Source organism: Triticum aestivum, chromosome 1D (genome assembly GCF_018294505.1).
Source record: "Triticum aestivum cultivar Chinese Spring chromosome 1D, IWGSC CS RefSeq v2.1, whole genome shotgun sequence".
NCBI classification, from domain to species: Eukaryota; Viridiplantae; Streptophyta; class Magnoliopsida; order Poales; family Poaceae; genus Triticum; species Triticum aestivum.
In genome coordinates this window covers 392,853,256-392,861,537 of record NC_057796.1, presented here as the reverse complement: position 1 = coordinate 392,861,537, position 8,282 = coordinate 392,853,256, and the positions used below count along the sequence as shown (strand labels likewise).

Here is an 8,282-nt window from a genome sequence, read left to right as displayed (position 1 = left end):
CAATGAATGCATGTATACACGTTATCCTTTTTTACCGGAGAAACTTTTAATCTATTTATTTTCAATCTTGACAATACAAAAACACTAAATGATGAATGTTCCGTGTATATCTTCGCCTGGTACGACACGCTGCATCATGTCGTCCAAAAATTATGGGAAAAATTAGGGTAATTTAGAGGGATTTGATGAACTCACTTCCGAGGAATGTCATTGCCTACTTAAACATGCTATGTTATCCGATGTCGATCGAAACAATCTTTAAATTTATTTACACATCATCGGATATAGCTTTCGGCACATGTTTAAGAAAAGGGAAATTATTCCCTTCAACCGGCAGATTCTACTTGCTCGTCGACCACATCCCTCCTGTGGCGCGTGTCCCCATGGGACCCGCCACCACTTCATCTCCTTTGTGAGCTTACCTGCAGCTCTCTGCTCTTGAACAAACACCGGCCACTTGTCCACCTCATCCCGATCCCCTCTTCCTCTAGCCCAATGCAAGGAAGGATAGCTGTGCTGGATCCCGCTCCACCTAGAGCCGTCCTTTTTCGCTGGAGCTCGCTCCATCAGCCGCCGCAGCCTCCTTCCTCTCCCTTCGCTTCCTCTTACCCTCCAACGAGCTCCCGTCCTATTCCGCGACCTCCTTCCTCTCTCTTCCCTTCCCCTTACCCTCCAATGAGAAAAAAAATGAAAGAAAATGGAAAAGGAGGAAAGATTTAATTCTGATTTAGAACAAAGATAGTGGCACCCATAAACTAATGCTACACATTGATTTTAAAAATTTATTGGATTCTATAGTTTGTTGCATAATGATACACATTAATGATTTTTTTTCTTTTTCCCTTTTATTGAATTACTTTATCTAGGTCTATTTTTGTTTTTTCCGCGTCGTGCATAACTACACTTGCACAACTGCCCGGCCGTGCTCAACGGTATGTGCACATGCCACCCACTACTGCATTTGCATATTTTCTAAAATAGAAATGCAAAAAAGGTCAAGAATAAACATAAAATGAGAAAAAATATAGAGGTGAAATAAAATGAAAAAGGGGGGAGAAAAATATATACTCAAGTGAGCTTGATGTGCTTTAATTCTCATTTAGATTAGAGATAGCCACACCAATAAACTAATGCTACACATTGATTACCCTTAAAAAAATGCTACACATTGATTTTAAGCATTTATTGGGCTCTATAGGTTACTACATAATGATACACATTAATGGTTTTATTTTAATTTTTTCCATTTTGTACTAAATTAGTTTATTTGGGTTCTATTTATTTTTATGCCGCGTGTAACTACACTTGCATGACTGGCCGACTGTGCTCAACAGTATGTCCACATGCCACCCACTACTGCATTTGAATATTTTCTAAAATAGAAATGCAAAAGGAATCAAGAATATAACGTAAAATGGGGAAAATATAAAAGTGAAAAAAATTGGAAGCAGGAAAGATAAATATGTACTCAAGTGAGCTAGATTAAGATTAATGCTACACATTTAGTTCTCATTTAGATTTGAGATACCCCCAAAAACTAATGCTACACATTAATTGCTCAAAATATAAGTGTGATTAATACTGTACATGCAGCATATCTTGAGATTAATGGAGTACTAGCCACACCCAAAAACTAATGCTACACATTGATATTAAAGATTCATTGGCTTCTACAGGTTGCTGCATAATGATACACATTAATTGCTCTAGATATGCTGCATGTACAGTATATTTTCAGTTTGGCTACTACTCCTTGGCAGGGCCGTTCTATAAAAGCCGTCCTTTGTTCCTTTCGATACACAGGTCGAAGAACGCGCATAGCTTTAAACAGAGATCGAGCAAACATGAAGAACACACACATCATCTGCGCCCTCGCCGTATCTCTCGGGGCCATCGCCCTGCTCTCCGGCAGCACCGACGCCGCATGCGCCGGCGACCCGTCCATGTCCGTCGCCGACGCGTGCCACAAGACGAGCGCCTGGCAGGGCCAGCGCGAGCTGGAGCTCTGCCGGCAGACGCTGCGCGGCGCACGGGACGGCCTCACGGCCAGCGCCTACGGCATCATCGCCGTGAGGGCCGCCCTCGAGTCGTGCAAGGGCACCGAGAGCGCCGGCAAGAAGCTGGCGCAGGACCCGAAGATCTCGGAGGACGTGCGGGTGATGTACCAAACCTGCGTTGACATGTACGGCTTCGCGCAGGCGGACGTCGCCGCCATGGAAGGCGCGCTCAAGTCCTGCTCGCTCGCGGACTTCCGGCGCTTCTGGGAGGGCGCCCTCGTCTCGGTGGATCACTGCGCGGGGAAGCTGCGGCTCGTGGACGGCGACGTGCTGCAGCGCACGGTCTCGGCGGACAGGGAGAGGATCTTGCTCGCTTTCATCCTGGGAGGGCTTTCTTTTCCAAAATGGTAGTATGCGTGGATGTGGAGATGTGGATTTTGTGTCGATAATAATTCGGTGGAAACGCAATAATACATGGCTTATGCAGTGGTATTTCTAGCTGGCTAGATTTGGTTGAAAGGTGTTTCTTTAGAAAAAAAACTACTGGCAAAATTGATTGAAACATGTCATCTTCTGGAATGCTGTAGCATTGTGTGCTTGTCACATTTATTTTTGATTCGACTCTGCTCATATTTTGAACTGAGCTGGGAAAAATCATGTGACACATGTGGTAATCAATCCTAAGAGCAACTCCAACGGGCCAACCTAAACGGATGGTGTTTTTATCCGTTTGGGTCCGCCAGGCGGACACGGATGTCCGCCTCCGCGTTTGGGTCCGCGCATGCGCCCTACGCTGGCCCGACCCATTTTGACGGCGCTAGAAAAATAAATAACGCATGCATATTAAAAAAGAAAAACAACATTAATTAAATAATAAAGCCGGCCACGAAGGCCGGCGAGAGTCCCCGCGTCCACATTTTCATTTAAAAAAATAACAACAACCTAAACTACGAGGTGGCGCGCTGCCCTAGGCGGCGGCGGCGTCGTCCTCGGGGTCCGTGAGATCGATGAGCGTCGGCGCCGGCCCGGCCCAGGGAAACGTCGTGTTCCAGAGCGCGTTCATGTCGGGCGCAGGCTGTGCCGGCGCGGGGGCTGTGCGGCCGCCTGTGCAGCCGCGGCCTGGCGCGCCTCCTCCTCGGCCTCGTGCTGCTCCTCCTCGAGTTCGCGCTCGAGCATGTCGAGGTACTCGCCGTCGCGGCGCTCCTCGGCCACCCGGATCTGGCGCCAGTGCTCGAGGTACGCCGCCTCCTGCGCCGACGTCGCCCCCACCCAGACCGGCGGCGCGCGTACCCACTCGCGCACTACTCCCGTCCAGGAGTAGCGCTCGATGGGGGACGGCTGCGGCTGCGGCTCCGGCTTGACGCGGCATCGGGGAGGGGACGGCGGGGCCACCGGCGGCACCACGCAGTCGCCCGCCACGGAGAGGGCAAGTGCGTGCGCCATTGCCGCCTCGTACCGAGCCTCCTCTTCCTCCGCCGCCTCCGCCCTGCGCCGCTCGTCCTCCTCGCTCTCCCGGTAGACGGCCGCAAGGGCCGCCTGGTAGGCGTCCTCCGCCGCCTGGTCCTCCTCGCAGACGACGAGCAGCGGCGGCGGCACGCTCCGGTCGACCTCACGCACGCCCCGTCGCCTCGCCTCCTCGTGCTCGAAGGCGAACCACCTCGCCGAGTTGGGCGAGTCGGATGCGTAGGCGGCGTCGCGGCGCTGCTCCGGCATCAGCAGCGTCCGCCGGCGCCGCACCTCCTCCGCGTGAGCCCTAGCCGTCTGTGGCGCCGACGGCATTGGGATCCTATCCGGATCCAGATGCCAGTCGTGCGGCAGGGTGGCGTCGGGGTACGGCAGAGGCACGCTGTGCTGCCAGTGCCACTCCGCCTGTTGCACTGGCACGTTCATGCGTTGCCTCTGCCGGCGAGGCGCCGGCGCCGGCGGAGGCGGGAGGAACTCTGAGGGGAAAGGGGTGGCGGGGGCCTTGCCCTTGGCCTTGCTGCTGCTGGCGCCGGAGAAGAGCCCCATCTCGCTGTGGTTGTGGTGGCTAGGGTTTGCCGGCGACGGGGGAGCAAGGCTTGCTAGATGTGGACGGCGAGTTTGGATGAGGACGACCACGCTGCATGGTCGGCTTAAAAAAGGACGAGCGCCGTTGCTGACGTGTGGTCCCGTGGTCATAAATTAAGCTGACCGCGTGGGCAGCGGGTAGTTGGACGACCGCCATGTGGGGACGCGGCGGACAGTGAGAAGGCGCGCGTAGCGTCCGTTCGGCGTCCGCACCGACGCATTTGGGGCGCAAATTTGGGCCGCAAATGCGTCGGTGCGGACGCGATGCAGACATCATTTGGATTTGGGTCGGCGCATTGGACCGCCACTTTTGTCCGCGTCGATCCAAACGGACGCAGGCGAACGAAATAGGCCGGCCTTTTGAAGTTGCTCCAACTATTCAGAAAAAGAAAAAAACTGAGATGAGAAAGGTGTCGTCGTCGAATGTTGTAGCATCTGTTTCTCACGTGTCATCCCATGGTATGTTCCAGGCCAGCACCAATAGCGAGAAACGCATTGAGAGACGATGATCAGGGGAGGGCTACCGAACATGCACTTTGTTTTCCTATGTGCTCCATCTTATTCGTGTTGACGATGGCGCTCGGGCTTGGTATGGGGCTAGACATTGCAGCCTAGCTGGTCATCGAGCAAAGCATTTGAAGTACTCACTCGTTTCAAAATAGATGACTCAATTTTATACTAACTTTAATATAATATTGAGTCATCTATTTTGGAACGGAGGGAGTAGTTGACAAATAAAATGACAAAACTGATGAAGTCACGTAGGAGCAAGAGCAGTAAAATGGACAGTTTGTGCCCACGCAAGAGCAGTAGCTTTACCATCTTTACAGCTCAAAACTCGCAGTTTCTTAAATGAAGGGGAGAAAACTGGCACGGAGCAAGCATACAGCTCTGAGTTATCCATTGCATATATAGCACGCGAGGATTCCAACTTTCCAAGATCTGCAACACCTCAAGCAGCTCAATAAACCTCTCCAAAATACAAGTTCATCTCGCCATCACAAATTCACAATGCCAGCGTTTAAGCTAAACTCCAGGAGTCCAGGTTCCGCAATGGAAGGTAATAGCTGATGAGAACAAGACACCAGAACATTCTAAGCCAACACACTAACAGTTATAGCTTCACCCTCTAAAAGATACTACTACTGATCCATCCAAAGTTAGAAGGACATAACACTGAGCCATGTAAAACAAAGCCAAAAATATGTAAAACATCCATCAGATTTTGCCCAAAGTGTGGTTGAGCAAGTTGTAAACATGGGTCTCACAGCAGTCCCCAAAATGACATGTCAGGAAACTACCACCCTACGCCTCCAAAACAACTCTGATATGACAATTTAGAGATACCTGCAAAGCAAATTGTAAACATGAGTCTCGCCCATCTCTTTGCAGTAATATTGAAAACTGTTTAAACACTAGGGACATCTCTCCTATGGAGGGAATGAGTGACATGAAAACAGCTGTTTTTTCCCACCATTTTCTTCTTGAGCTCCATTTAAGTACAACCGTACAAGTAGACAGAAACATGAGTTCAGACATAAATAACAGCACAAGCACATTCCCATCCACATTGTTTTGGTACAGTTACAAAAATGAGATGCCATATGAAAGCTGCACTATGCTTTGTTTATTTTCTGTTGCGACAATAAATGAAGCAAGAGGGTTCACCATAATCTTTGGAACAGTTTAGCAAAGATCAGCTGCTGATAACATTGCACCATAATGAATGAAGATGGCTCATCATAACCAAAAAATCTGGGCATCTGCTATTTTGTACTAAAGTTAGTATAAAGTTGAGACTGTTATTTTGGGACGGAGGGAATATGTTTTAAATATTTAAACATCGACATGATTCAGATACTGAGCAAAACATAATGAAATCATTGGTATAGGATGCAGCAGGTATGACAACTCACTGAAGTATCAGGGAAACCTTTACCTACCAACACAAGTTAATAGGCTGATATTTTCTCCATATTTTTATTGAAGAGGAAGTTCAAACCTCCTGGCCTCTGCGTCCTTGGATGCACACAGCCGAGCAGTCACAAAAAAACCAATAAATGTAATAAAAATAAGCAGTCACAAGTGGCATGAGCTGTGCCTGCCACTAGGATGAGCTTGGCCCATTCTGATGAGGTTTAAAAGGCAGCAAAATAAGAAGGTACAAATGAACATGCTAGAACAGATTCAGCCTTTCACTATCTTGGTTGCACTTCTCCCTTCTTATTTATTTTTTACGGCTATGTTCCTTTCTATTTGGCAATGGTGGACCACAATAGAAAGGCTACAATCAATATTGTTCCTCGAATTCACCCAATTTATAACAAATTATAGTACGTAGAATTTATATGCAGAGGACCCTACATGAGCTTCCAAGCACACAATTTCAGAAGATGTGTTAAAACAAAATGTGCCCAATCTGACAATTGTATAGGATACTCTATTCTTCCTAGCTTGAATGCACTTCTCCTCTTATATCTAGTTGTAGTTGACCACAAGAGAAAGGGAGCATTACAGTTCCTCAAAAACATCTCAATTTAATCCCAAATTCTAGCACAATTTGTATACAGAGGAGAGGACTGCAAGCACATAATATTTCAGAAGATACGGTGAAAGGCGCCTAATTTAACAATTGCAGAGTATACTCATCTTCACCACTTCCATAGGTCAATCAAACAACTGATCAAGGAGATGAGAGTGTTAGTACCTGCAGAGGGAATCTGGCTTGATTCAAGCCACGTCGGGAGGACACATGGTAGGATGGGGACACTGGGTATAGCTAGACGAGAGCTCCCTGTTATCCTCTCCTTCTCCATGTCCACGCCAAGAAGCTGGTTGCCGCACACAAGGTACACAACATGGCTGTTCAGTGGGTCAATTGCGCCAATTGCCGGCATCTCCTTCAAGGGTTCATCATCCCAAATTGTGGTAAACGCCACCTCGTGGTCCAGCGTCCAGGAGCTGCCACCGTCGTCGAGGGAGAAGGAGCTGACCACGTAGGGCTTCTGTTTGGACACCTCGATGTAGCGCAGCTTCCCCTCGCTTTCCCCCATGCGCCGGTAGCGCTCGAGTTTCCTCATGAACACCACGCCTTCGAGGTCAGGCAGCACGCTCCCTCTGGGCAGCTCCACGAACCGGAGCTCCGGCCTCTCGCTGAGCGGGTCCACGGAGATGGCACCCCAGCTCTCGTCGATCCACCACAAGCGGTCGCCGAAGGGCACCACGGCGCTGTCGATGTGCATCCGCCGACCGGCAGGCAATGGGGACGGCAAGCCCACCATTTTTTCCCACTTCCCCGTCTCCGAGAGAAACCGCCGCAAGACGAATCCCTCCTCCTCCTCCCTGCCGCCGATGGTAAACATCTCGGCTACGGCATACTTGTCAGGGGGGCCGTGCCCGCCCTCGGACTGGGTGAGGAGGCCGAGGTGCTGGTACATGGTGGTCCTCTTGGTGCCGTCGAGGTCCGGGAGGCGGTAGAGCTCGCCGCTGAGCGGGTTGAGGACGAAGCGCGTGACCTCCGGGTTGATGTCCATGCCGGTGAAGAAGGACATGTCGCGGATCGCGCAGAGCATCGACTCGCCGGTGGCGGGGACGTCGAACTGGAAGCGGGACTCCCAGAAGCGCACGAGGAGGAGGCCGTGGCTGCTGGCGGCGGCGACGTGGCCCGGGACGGAGCCCTACACGCCGGTGGCGGGGTCGGGTAGGGGCCGCGGGTGGATGAAGTGGGCGGGGACGGTGAGGCCGGTGACGAACGGGGGCGCGTCGAGGTGCAGGGTCGCGCCCGGCGCCGGCGCCCCCGACTTGTCGACGTTGGTGAGCTGGACGAGGGCCCACGGGGGCCGCGAGGCGGCCGAGGACGAGGAGAGGGAGCGGCGGAGCCCGCCCGCGGCGGCGCCGGAGAGGCGGCGGAGCATTCTGCGTGTGGCTTTTGGTTGCGGTGCCGGAGGACTGCCGTGGACTGGTTCCAGCGAAGCGACTGCCCTGTGGTCTTCTCCTTTTCTTCTTTTGAGTTTTGACCCGGCTGTCTGCTCCAATTCGCCACCCCCTCTGCTTCTGCAGCAGCTTGGGTGAGAAACGCCCATTCTTTTTGATTTGTCAAAACATAAGATGTTTTTTTTTTCGGGAAATAGTGGGTATTTATTCCTTTGAAATAGTGTTACAGTCCGCTAATACAAAACTCTCCACATTGTCGGGAACATGGTACAACTCTATTTGATTTGGACTAATTTTCAGCGG

The 8,282-nt window shown here is 51.0% G+C and overlaps 1 pseudogene; it reads right to left on the bottom strand.

Annotated features, from left to right (window-relative positions):
* Positions 1-4,999: 4,999 nt before the first annotated feature.
* Positions 5,000-7,960, bottom strand: LOC123159560 (uncharacterized; annotated as a pseudogene).
* Between the last annotated feature and the right edge of the window lie 322 nt (positions 7,961-8,282).